Source organism: Mustela putorius, unplaced genomic scaffold, assembly GCF_011764305.1.
Source record: "Mustela putorius furo isolate JIRA1106 unplaced genomic scaffold, ASM1176430v1.1 tig00003853_pilon_pilon_pilon, whole genome shotgun sequence".
Taxonomy (NCBI): Eukaryota; Metazoa; Chordata; class Mammalia; order Carnivora; family Mustelidae; genus Mustela; species Mustela putorius.
Window position 1 is genome coordinate 24,097,713 of NW_025422005.1, and position 12,626 is coordinate 24,110,338.

The 12,626-nt window shown below is 43.7% G+C and overlaps 1 pseudogene; it reads left to right on the forward strand.

Annotated features, from left to right (window-relative positions):
- The first annotated feature begins 11,626 nt into the window (after window positions 1-11,626).
- LOC101673893 lies at window positions 11,627-12,385 on the forward strand (annotated as a pseudogene).
- Window positions 12,386-12,626: the final 241 nt, after the last annotated feature.

The window sequence follows — 12,626 nt, forward strand, 5'->3', positions numbered from 1 at the left end:
CTCTAACTCACAACTTTGAGATCAAGAGTAACAGATTCTATCCACTGAGCCATCCAGGCGCCCCAGAAATTGGTTTTTCCATTTTATTTTATTTTATTATTTTTTAAAGATTTTATTTATTTATTTGACAGAAAGAGATCACAAGTAGGCAGAGAGGCAGGCAGAGAGAGAGAGGAGGAAGCAGACTCCCTGCTGAGCAGAGAGCCCGATGCAGGACTCGATCCCAGGACCCTGAGATCATGACCTGAGCCGAAGGCAGCGGCTTAACCCACTGAGCCACCCAGGCACCCGGTTTTTCCATTTTAAATGGTTGAAACAAAAATCAAGAGAAAAATATCTTGTGACATGTGAAAATTATATGAAATTCATAAATAAAGGCGTCCATAAATTCTCATTGGAACACAGTCATGCGTGTTCATTTATATGTTCTCTATAGCTACTTTTTGCTGCAACAGTAGAGTTAAATAGTTGTAAAAGAGACTGTATTGCCTACAAAGCATATTATTTGGCCCTTTCCAGAAGTTTGCCAACCCCTGAAATATTGTATCTTAATCACATTATTAAATTGGCTGCTAAATCTGTGCTTTGAAACATTGTGGGCGTGACAATAATACTTAGCACGTTTTAGGTGCTTAATAAAGGAATTTCTTCTGAAGAATCCAGGAAGGGAAGGGACCATGAGGAAGAAGAGTAAGAGGGAAAGGGATGGTTTTTGGAGATTCTGTTTTTAGGTAGTTGCAGAATTTATTATTTCCAACCAGTCAAAAATGTGTCTTCTCACTAGTGATTAAAAAGAAAGATGTCTTCCATTAATCTTTCATGGCTAAAATAATAGCTTTTTTAAATGCCCTTTTAAAAAATTATTGGTGGCCAAAATAATCTTGTTGCTACCAAGTTAGTAATATATCTAATTTTAGCTAGCCTTTCCCGTTAGCTTTGCTGAAACTTTGGTGAGTTTTTAAAATGGCTCCATAGCAAATGTGGGAAGATTGTAGGGAGCTGAAGAGACCTCTCCTACCTTTGTCCTCCATACCCTGCCAACTCCCAGCGATGTGGTCTGAGCAGCGATAAATGCTGACATACCACCTATTTACATCTCTTTGACCAAAAAAGTCATGAGTTTATTATTTTTATTACTTATGCCTATAGTTTCTGAAAGTGGCAAGAAATTATTTTAATCCTTTAACCATCGAGAGATAGGTCTTTGGACTCTGTCCTTGAATCTGGGTGGACTTGTGACTGCTACACCCTGGTGTATGGCGGAAGTGACGTGTGATTTCTAAGGCTAGGAGAGGCCATGCACTTTCCCTCCAGATGTCTGGGAATGCTGATTCTTGGGACATGCTCTGGGTTTGCTGCTCCACGGAACCCAGCCCTGTGCTGTGGAAAGTCAAGCCACGTGGAGAGGCCATGCATAGGTGCTCTGAATGACAGTTCCAGATGAGCCCAGCCTTCAGCCTTTCCAGCCCAGGCTCAGCCATGTGAGTGAAGAAGCCACTCTAGACTGATTCCTGCAGCCCAGCCCTCCCTTCTGGCTTCTAGCTGTTAGTCACCCGCGGAAGCTCAGGATAGGGTAGAGCAGAGAAGAGCAGCCCCCACTGTGCTCTTTCAGCATTCCTGCTACTCGGGTGCCTGGGTACTCGGTTGTTTAAGCAACTGCCTTTGGCTCAGGTCATGATCCTGGAGTCCCTGGGATGGAGTCCCATCTGGGACTCCCTGCTCAGTGGGGAGTCTGCTTCTCTCTCTGACCCTCCCACCTCTCATTTTCTCTCTCTCTCTCTCTCTCTCTCTCTCTCATTTTCTTTCTCTCAAATAAATAAAATCTTAAAAAAAAAAAAAAAAAGAGGGTGCCTGGGTGGCTCAGTGGGTTAAGCCTCTGCCTTTGGCTCAGGTCATGATCTCAGGGTCCTGGGATCGAGTCCCGTATCGGGCTCTCTGCTTAGCGGGGAGCCTGCTTCTCCCTTTCTCTCTGCCTGCCTCTCTGTCTACTTGTGGTCTCTCTCCATCAAATAAATAAATAAAATCTTAAAAAAAAATTCCTGATGTACAGAATCAACATAATAAAGTGAGTTCTTAAGAAGATTTCATTCATTCATTCATTCATTCAGGGAGTTGTAGGGGTAGGAAGGGGCAGAGGGAGAAGGAAAGAGAATCTCAAGCAGACTCCATGCTGAATGCAGCGCTCCATGCAGAGCTTGATCCCAGGACTCTGAGATCATGACCTGAGCCAAAATCAAAGTTGGTGGCTCAACTGATTGAGCTTCCCAGGTGCTCTGAAAGTGATTGTTTTATACCAGAACCTTTGAGATGGGTGTTGTGCAGTGATAGTAACTGGAACACCACGCTCTGAATAACGACTCTTATACATGGTAAATAACTATAAACAATAAAAGCCACTAAAGCAGAAGGATGATTAAGGGTACAGGTAGTTAGTATAACTGAATATTAAATATAGTGCTGGTTTTCTAGTAGCCAAACATAGAAGCATAAGGTTGCTAAATGTCACAGTTCTTGCTGTATCATAATAGGAGAGATGACTATTTGTCAGGAGACAGGAAGTATGTCTGGCACTAAACTCTAATTGGAATTTGTTAAACAGTTTGTTCTATAAGGGGATATTGAAAAATATAACGGGCAAGTTGTTTATCAGGAGTTTTGTAGGATTCACAAGGGCTGTTTCAAATACGGACCATCAATAATATCTAGGTACACAACCCCTAATCATAAGCTCATATTGTTGGGGCGCCTGGGTGGCTCAGTGGGTTAAGCCTCTGCCTTTGGCTCAGGTCATGATCTCAAGGTCCTGGGATCGAGTCCCACATCAGGCTCACTGCTAGGCGGGGAGCCTGCTCCCCCTCCTCTCTCTGTCTGCCTCTCTGCCTACTTGTGATCTCTGTCTGTCAAATAAATAAAATCTTCAAAAAAAAAAAGTTCATATTGTCTAAGTGTGTAACTTGATTCAGAGACAGAGCTTATAAAACTCTAGAGGAACAAATCATTAGCACATTCTGTTGGCAATCATATCAACCCAAGTTTCAGCAAGGTCTTTTCAGCAGCCAATAAATTAAAAACTATGTTTTCTGGTGAATAACTGGATGGCAGGAATTCTGTGATGTGGATTGAAAGTGGTCCCTTGCATGTTTTAAAACACACAAAAAGAAGACGGCAACGCCCTTGAGCACCTCAGCAGGGAGGGGACAGGACAAAAGCTTTCTTAAAAATATAATCTTGGGGGCGCCTGGGTGGCTCAGTGGGTTAAGCTGCTGCCTTCGGCTCAGATCATGATCCCAGGGTTCTAGGATCGAGTCCCGCATCGGGCTCTCTGCTCAGCAGGGAGCCTGCTTCCCTTCCTCTCTCTCTCTCTCTGCCTGTCTCTCTGCCTACTTGTGATCTCTCTCTGTCAAATGAATAATAAAAAATCTTTAAAAAAAATATAATCTTGGGCCCCTGGGTGGCTCAGTTGGTTAAGCAATTGCCTTCGGCTCAGGTGATGATCCTGGAGTCCAAGGATTGAGTCCCACATCGAGCTCCCTGCTCGGCAGGGAGTCTGCTTCTTCCACTGACCTCTCTCCTCTCATGCTCTCTCTCTCTCATTCCCCCTCTCTCTTAAATAAATAAATAAAATCTTAAAAAAAAAATCTTGAGGGGCACCTCGGTGGCTCAGTGGGTTAAAGCCTCTGCCTTCGGCTCAGGTCATGATCCCAGGGTCCTGGGATTGAGCCCCACATTGGGCTCTGCTCGGCGGGGAGCGTGCTTCCCCCCTCCCCTCTCTACCTGCCTCCCGGCCTACTTGTGATCTCTGTCTGTCAAATAAATAAATGAAATATTTTTAAAAAAAATCTTGAAAACTCATCAGAAACAGTTCAGTTTTTTGAGATGAGCAAAAGATTTGAACTTCAGCAAAGAAGATACACGGATGGCAAAGAAGCATAGGAAAATATATTCTAGCATTAGTACTGAGGTAAATGCAAATTAAAACCACAATGCCAAGTAGAACCACACCACACACCTCTTAGAAAGGCTGAAACCAAAACCAAAAACCAAAAACCAAACAAAACCTGGTAATACCAAGCACTGGCAAGGATACAGAGCACGGGAACTGTTGTATGATGCTGGTGGGAATACAAAATGGTACAGCTTCTTTAGAAAATAGGTTGGCAGTATTTTGTAAAGCAGAAAGCACACTGAGCATATAAACCAGAAATAATCCCATATATTTACTCCTAAGTGAATTCTCCTAAATATTTACCTAAGAGAAATGAAAATTGATGTTCAAACAAAAATCCATATGTGAATGTTTCTAGCGGTGCTTTTTCAGAAATGCGCCAAAATGGAATCAATCCAAATGCTCTTTGTCTGATGGATATATTAGACAATGCCCATTGCCTAATATACAATGGAATATTTCTTAGCAATAAAAAAGGAAGGACCTACTGTTGCATGCAACAGTATGGATGAATCTCAAATGCATTGTGTTGAGAGAAACCAGACCCCAAAAATTGCGCCTAACAGCTAAAATGGTAAATTTTATGTTATATACATATCTTCTCTCTCTCTCTCTCTCTCTCTCACACACACACACACACACACACACACACACACTACATATTATAGGATTCCATTTGTATCTCATTCTGGAAAAACACAGCTAGAAGAACAGAGAATACACCAGTGGTTGCCAGGAGATGGGGGTTGGGGAGGAAGGTTAATGACTAAGGTTGAGCAAAAGGGAGTTTCTTGGTGGGGTGAGAGAATTGTTAAGTCTCTTGATTGTGGTACTAGTGACATGACTCTACCTTTGTCAAGATTCCTACAGCTGTACACCAAAAAGTGAATTTTACTGCATGTTAATTAAAAAATAACAATTTTAAATTTCTAATAGCCTCACTTAAAAAGAAAAATGATTAAATATTTTTTAAACTTTTATTTATTTATTTATTTATTTATTTATTTGACAGACAGAGATCACAAGTAAGCAGAGGCAGGCAGAGGGAGAGGGGGAAGCAGGCTCCCCGCTGAGCAGAGAGCCCAATGTGGGGCTTGATCCCAGGACCCTGAGACCATGACCTGAGCTGGAGGTAGAGTCTTAACCCACTGGGCCACCCAGGTGCCCCCAAAAGGATTAAATATTATCAATACTAAAATTAATATAATTAATTCAATATTTTATTTAACTCAGGATGTTAAAAATATAATCTCAACATGTAATCAATAGAAAAAATACTAATAATTTTTAGAAAAAAATAATAATTTTACATTCTTTGTAAAAGAATTCAAAGTCTCAGGAATACAGTATGTGCCTGGCGCTTACAAGCCATCTTAATTGGGACTGGCCACATTTCAAGCGCTCCGTAGCCACATGTGGCTAGAGACCATCAATGCGGACAGTTTGAGTCTTGATCTTTTTTTCTTTTTTTTTTTAAGATTTCATTTTTAAGTGATCTCTACACCCAACATGGGAGTTGAACTCATAACCCTGAATTGAACGCCACATGCTCTTCCAACTGATCCAGCCAGGTGCCCTTGGATCTGAGAAAAAAAAAAAAAAAATTAAGGGAGGTGTTTCCAGCCTTGAGCAGCTATCATCAAATATATGTTTCCACTATTTCCACCAAGAAGAGTATACTATTTAACACGGTCAGATGTTTAAAACTTCTTAACAATCATAATGGAACGTTAAACGTAAAGTTAAAAATATTAACTCAAGGGAGGCCTATTTTGGCTAACGCAGCCAAACTGGCATCATCTTCAAAGTGGCCTCACCCTCTCACTTGCGTCTTCTGGAATACTCCCTGAAAATGCCATTCCTGTTCATGGTGCAGTTGTTTGCGTTTTCGTTTGTTTCTTATCTCTTTCTCACTCCACACACCGTGTAGGCACACTTCTCCACCCTGGCGAAAACTTACTCTTCCTTTACGACCCAGTCCCGGGGGGACTGCCTCTCCTCTCCTCCCCTCCCCCCTCCCCCCCCCCCCCCCCCCCCCGCCCTGCTCCATGAGGACAGGAAGCCCACCTTTGTTTTTTTGCATCGTGGGCCCTCAACAATGTTCTTTCTTCTAATGTTGACTGAGTCCCTCTCAGCGCTGGGGATACCTGGGTGAAAGAGATCCAGCCCTGCCCACAGGGATCTTGTGCCCACAGGGAACAACAGACAAAGAGGCACTTTACCTACTACAGTTTGCTGAGCACCGAAGCACAGTGCTGTGGGGAAAGCCAACTTTCCCAGCACAACCCCAGAGGTCGTCAGTCCCTCTCCCTTTCCCTTGAAGAGGTCCCTGTGGACATCAGTATGGGGTGGGCCTTCCTGTGAGGCTCCTCAGCCTCTTCCAGCTGTTGGCTGAGTTTTATTGGATTGGTGGGAGGGGGGGTATCACAGTGGAGGTCACTGGGAGAGTGACCACAGAGATTAGACCACTCTGTCTTTTCCCCCCTATGCTAACATTGTAATGTGGGTGTACCCACAGCGGACTCATTCCTTGGTGAAAACTCCCCAGCAGTCACCTCTCTCAGAAACCCCTGCCTGCACCCCTCTAAAGAAACAATTATCCGGGACGCCTGGGTGGCTCAGTTGGTTAAGCGGCTGCCTTCGGCTCAGGTCATGATCCCAGCGTCCTGGGATCGAGTCCCACATCAGGCTCCTTGCTCGGCAGGGAGCCTGCTTCTTCCTCTGCTTCTAGCCTGCCACTCTGTCTGCCTGTGCTTGCGCTCTGTATCTCTCTCTCCTCTCTCTCTCTAACAAATAAAATTAAAAAAGAAAAAAAAGAAACAATTATCCCACAGTAGAGCCCAGGGGGCCTTGACCTTGGGTGAGCAGCCTCCTGGGCCAATCCTCTAGGGCCTGAGCCTGTCAACGTGTACACAGGAGTCAGACATCTGGAGGGGAACTGAGAAGGGAGGGGAGGGGAAATCAGAGGAGACCGCAAGGCTAACTGCACACATTCCATTTCTAGCTTCTAAGGCAGAAAGGACATTTCCAAAAGAGGGAGGAAGGGGTGTTGGTGACAGCGCTGGTGGCTGGCGAGGGTACTGATCCCGCCCCTTTACCAGTCCCAGGATGATCTGTGTTTGAACACCTCTGGTTTTCAACTGCAAATAAATCTGCAGAACTTTAAAAATCTCTTAAGTCCGTATGATGTGTCAGACTAAAATAATGAGGTTGACCTGAGTTAGGGAATGAGTTTCGATGATAATTGGGAGGAAGAAAAGAAAATCACGGAAGGGAGGAGGGTTTGGGGGAGGCAGGAGAATGGGAGAACTTGAGTGTGAAGACAATATCTAACTTTGTGGGTTTTACTGACTCTTTGCATCAGCGAATAGATTTTAACTTGTTTTTTAAAATTTCATTGTTGACCGGTTGATAGGTGACAAATGAATCTGCTCCCCAGAAAAAGATGATTTTCCCTCCTCTGAATTCTCACAGGCTTTTGGTCAACAATGCTTGTCCAATGCCTATTTGCCAGGTCTTGCACCAGGTTCAAAAGCTTTTAAATGTTTTACATCTGGCCTACTTCATATTATGGGTGAGCAAAAGTTCATGAATTTATTTTTTTAAACATTTTATTTATTTACTTATTTGACAGAGTGAGAAAGAGAGATTGAGAGCACAAGCAAGGGGTCCATCAGGCAGAAACAGAGGGAGAAGCAGGCTCCCTGCCAAGCAATGATCCCAGGACCCTGGCATCCTGACCTGAGTTGAAGGCAAGTGCTTAACCGACGGAGCCACCCAGGTGCCCCCAAAGTTCATGAATTTGAAAAATACCCCACAAGAAGAGCTGGTTTTTCTTCTGCTGGATGGTGAGCTACTTCTGCAAGGACTGGGCTTCTTTTGAGCCAAGGAAGTCCCTGAAAATATTCCAGGCATCTCTGTAGCACTAAGTTTCTAGCTCAGTGCCTGGCATACAGGAGGTGCTTACTCAGTGTTTGTGAATGACTAAAAGACCTACCCATGCTCACCACCATGGAGCTGAGAAGGGTGATATGGCAGACAGAGAGAAATGTACCACAGAGATTCCCCTTCGTGAAAGAACCTGCTGACAGCTTCCAACTATTCGTGCCTTCAGCTGTTTCAGCTTTCAAGAAGCCTGGCCGAAACATGGGACTCCTCTCCTTGGCAATGTCTGCTTCAGAGATTCCCAATGCATCCCCTTCCTTTCCTTCACATGTGTTACTCCCCATCAATCCTCTTATATTCCCAACTCTGTCTTAGCATCTGCTTCCTAGAAAACCCAACCTATGCTAACAGGACTTTAGTCTTAAATCCATTCGTTGTAGGGACACCCGGGTGGCTCAGTTGGTCATGCATTTGCCTCTGGCTCAGGTCATGATCTCAGGGTCTTGGGATCAAGCCCCGCATCAGGCTCCCTGCTCAGTGGGGAGCCTGCTTCTCCCTCTGCCTCTGCCTGCAGCTCCCTCTGTGTGTGTTTTCTCTTTCTGTCAAATAAATAAATAAAATCTTAAAAAATAAAAAAAAAAACCATTTACTGTAGACTAGTAGGAAAACACAAAATTCTTCAAGAAGCCAAAGATGACTGACCGCATAGAGGGTAGGGACAATAGTAAACATTTTTTGAGTGATTTTGTGCAAGGTCACTTTGCTGAAGTTACATATTTTACTTCTAGTGAAAAATGAATGCCAGAATGGCCAGACAAGGAAAGGTACCTTCTTAAGCCTTAATAAAAAGGTTATTCTTATTAATGCTGTTGGGGTGCCTGGCTAGCTCAGTTGGCAGCACATGCTGCTCTTGATTTGGGGTCGTGAGTTTGAGCCCCATGTTGGGTATAAAGATTACTTAAAAAAATACTTAAAGAAATTAAATTAAATCAATGCTGTAAAATATAATACAAAGTTACAGTCATTAAAAGCAGTATGGTATGAGCACATGATGGATAACAGATGAATGAAACAGACTATCACAACCAGAAAAAGACTCTTTAATATATATAAATTTAATATCTGAGAAAAGTGGCTTTTTAAGCCTGAAATGTAAAGATGACTGATTTTACAAACATCTTTGGGACAGTTGGATAACTTATTGGGAAAAAATTAGATCCTACACATTAAAATAAAATTTAGGTGGATTGGAATTCTAAACATAAAGAGACAGAGTTATGAAAGGATTGAAGGAAAATAAAGGATAGTATGTTATAATCTTTTTTTAAGATTTTATTTATTTATTTGACAAGAGAGAGATCACAAGTAGGCAGAGAAGCAGGCAGAGGGGGAAGAGGAAGCAGGCACCCTGCTGAGCAATGGGGGGGGGGGCGGGGGGGGAAGGGTGTGCAGTGGGGAGTCCATCCCAGGACCCTGGTATCATGACCTGAGTTGAAGGCAGAGGCTTAACCCACTGAGCTACCCAGGCACTCCACTATGTTATAATCTTGATGTGAGAAAATCTTTTCTAAGGAAGAACATAACACCCAAAGAGTATAAAAGAAAAGTTTGGGTGGATTTCACTACATCAAATTAAATCTTCTCTCTCTTTTTTTTTTTTTTTAATTTTTATTTAGGGGTGCCTGAGTGGCTCAGTGGGTTAAGCCTCTGCCTTCAGCTTAGATCATGATCTCGGGTCCTGGGATCAAGCCCCGCATCAGGCTCTCTGCTTAGCAGGGAGCCTGCTTCCCCCTCTCTCTCTCTGCCTGCCTCTCTGCCTACTTGTGATCTCTCTCTCTCCATGTCATATAAATAAATAAAAATCTTTTTATTTTATTTTATTTTTATTGACAGAGAGAGAGAGATCACAAGTAGGCAGAGAGGCAGGCAGAGAAAGCGGGGAAGCAGGTTCCCTGCTGAGCAGAGAGCCCGATGTGGGTCTCAATCCCAGGATCCTGAGATCATGACCTGAGCTGAAGGCAGAGGCTTAACCCACTGAGCCACCTAGGCACCCTCAAATTAAATCTTCTGTAAAGATATTAAAACAAATTTAAAAGTTAAGATTGGAGTCATATATTTGGCAAATGTATAATATCAAAAATACATAAAGAACTCCTTAAAGGAAGCCCAAATATCTCAATAAAAAATAAATGGACACTGTGTGTGGTACATAAACAATGACTTTTAGAACACTGAAAAAAAAATAAATGAAATAAAATAAATAAATAAAAGGACAAAGGCTATGGAGTTTACAGAAGAAGAAATAAATATAACCCCCAGTATCATACGGAAAGATGTTCAGCTTCACTGGTGAGCAGGGATACAAATCAACACGATACATGGTTATTATTTTGTTTAACCACAGTGGCAACAATTAAAATGATTCATAATATCCAGTTCCGATTGACGCAGGAAAATAAGAACCCTCATGCACTATTTTTTTAAAAGATTTTATTTATTAGAGAGACAAAGAGAAAGTGCGAGAGAGCATGAGATAGAGGAGGGGCAGAGAGAGAGAAAGAAGCAGACTCCCCAGGGAGCAGTGAGCCTGACATGGGGCTCCATCCCAGTACCCAGCGACCATGAGCTGAGCTGAAGGCAGATGCTTAACCCACTGCCACCCAGGCGCCCCAGTATATCAGCATTTTCCACATGCATCCCCTTTGACCTAGCGCCTCCTATTCTAGGAATGTGGGAAATGTGGGAAAGCAGTGGGGAAAGGAAGATGGATGTAAACGGGGAGATCAGAAGCAGGTCGAACCCAGCAACAGGAGCTGGCACCCCACAGGGATGGACTGGAACCCATGATGGTTTTCCCTGCTTCCGATCTTGCCCATGTCGGTGTCCTGCAAAAGTCAGAGCCCTTTGTCACAGAACGAAACACAGCTGCTTGGCCCAGGAGCCGGAGAAGCTGATGAAGGATCTGGGGGAAGAGGTCCAGCTGTGGGGTCACCTCCAAGGAGGTAAGTCAGCAGATCACCAGTGATGTGCATGAACTAGAATATGTCTGCTTTCTTTCTACCCTCCAAATACCCACTATGGCCCACTCTAAAGGATGTGTAGTTCAGCACAGCCAAGCTGAAGGTTACACATTGGACATCTGAGTGGATACATGTCCATGCATCATTGTTTGTGCTAGGAAAAAATCAGAAACTGTAGTGATCATTGTTAAGGGGAGGGTCGATAAAGTTACGGGACACATATACCCCGGAGTAGCATGCTGCTACACACCAGGCAGATGTCTGACGTGAATGAAATTAACAACACTAAATGTCGGCAAGGATGGGTAGTAATTAGCACTCCCATACATTGTTTTTGGAAGTGTAACGTGGTACAGCCACTTTGGAAAACAGTGTGGTATTTTCTTACAAAACTAAACATGCGCCTACCCTAGAAGCCAGCAGTTTTAACGTATTTACTCAAAAGCAGTAAGAAGTTATGTGCATGATCTTCCTGGGTCTCAGGCGTTCGCTCCTGTTTCTGCCTGTTCACTCCTAGCCAGTGACACCCAAGCCAGCTCCGACTTCCTCCTCATCTCCGGAGGCTCCAGGTGTAGGGCTCCATCCCAAAGAAGGTGCTGGAGGCGCTGATGGATCTCATCAATGAGACCCTGGATCTGAAGCTGCCGTGGTGTAAACCATTTGCACGATTGGCTCGCTGGTGCTGGTCACCAGGAACTCCCACAGCCTCGGCTCCCATGAGACCACCGCAGCCCAGCAGTGGTGTGAATCTCACTGTATCATTCAAAACACGAACATGAACAGTGAAGGCCTTGTTACACTAAGGGCTGCGGATAATGCAAACACCCTGGCACTGGTAGCTCAAGCTGCAAATCAAGAAAAGGTTTTGGATTTTGAAATGAAGTTGATGGCTTTTTATTTATTTATTTTTTCTTTGAGAGAGAGAGAAAGCATGAGGGGCGGGAGGCTGGGAGAGGGACTGAGCAAGAAGCAGGCTCCGCGCTGAACAGGAACCCCAAGGCAGGGATGGATCCTATGAGCTCTGATCCTATGACCCCTGGGTCACCCCTAGCTGAAAACGGATGCTTAGCCCACTGAGCCACCCAGGCACCCCTGAAATGAAGTTGATGGCTTTAGATGTGGAACACCTTGGAATTCAAGAACAGGCCATAGCTAGCTGTGCAGTAAAGAGGCCGTCAGGTGAATTTGCACTTATTTGTCCAGATCTCGGTCATATTGGAGATGCTGTTGTGATTTCCTGTGCAAGAGAGGGAAGGAAATTTTCTGCAAGTGGAGTATTAGGAAATGGAAATATCACATTGTCATAAGTAATGTCGGTAAAGAAGAGGAAGCTGTTACCATAGAGATGAGCAAGCCATTAGGGCTAACTTTCGCCTTGATAACCGAACTTTTTTAGGAAAGCCACTCCACTCTCTCCTATAGGAACACTCAGTATGTGCGCAGATGGATCCCTTGTGTAGGGTATAAACTTGCTGATATTGGACATTTAAAGTACTATTTGGCTTCCAAGATCGAGGATGAATTGGGAACGTAGGCATTCTTAAAATCCAAGAAGATAAAATTAAGGTATTTGAGACTGGCTTCCAAGATACCAACATGTACTTAAGTCTCTTCTGTCATTTCATTTGTACCTCTGAGTACATATGTAGATATTTTCTGTAAATAACTTATTTTTCCTCTATTCTCCACAGTTTGCTTAAAGAATAAAGTCCAGGGGCGCCTGGGTGGCTCAGTGGGTTAAGCCTATGCATTCGCCTCAGGTCATGATCTCAGGG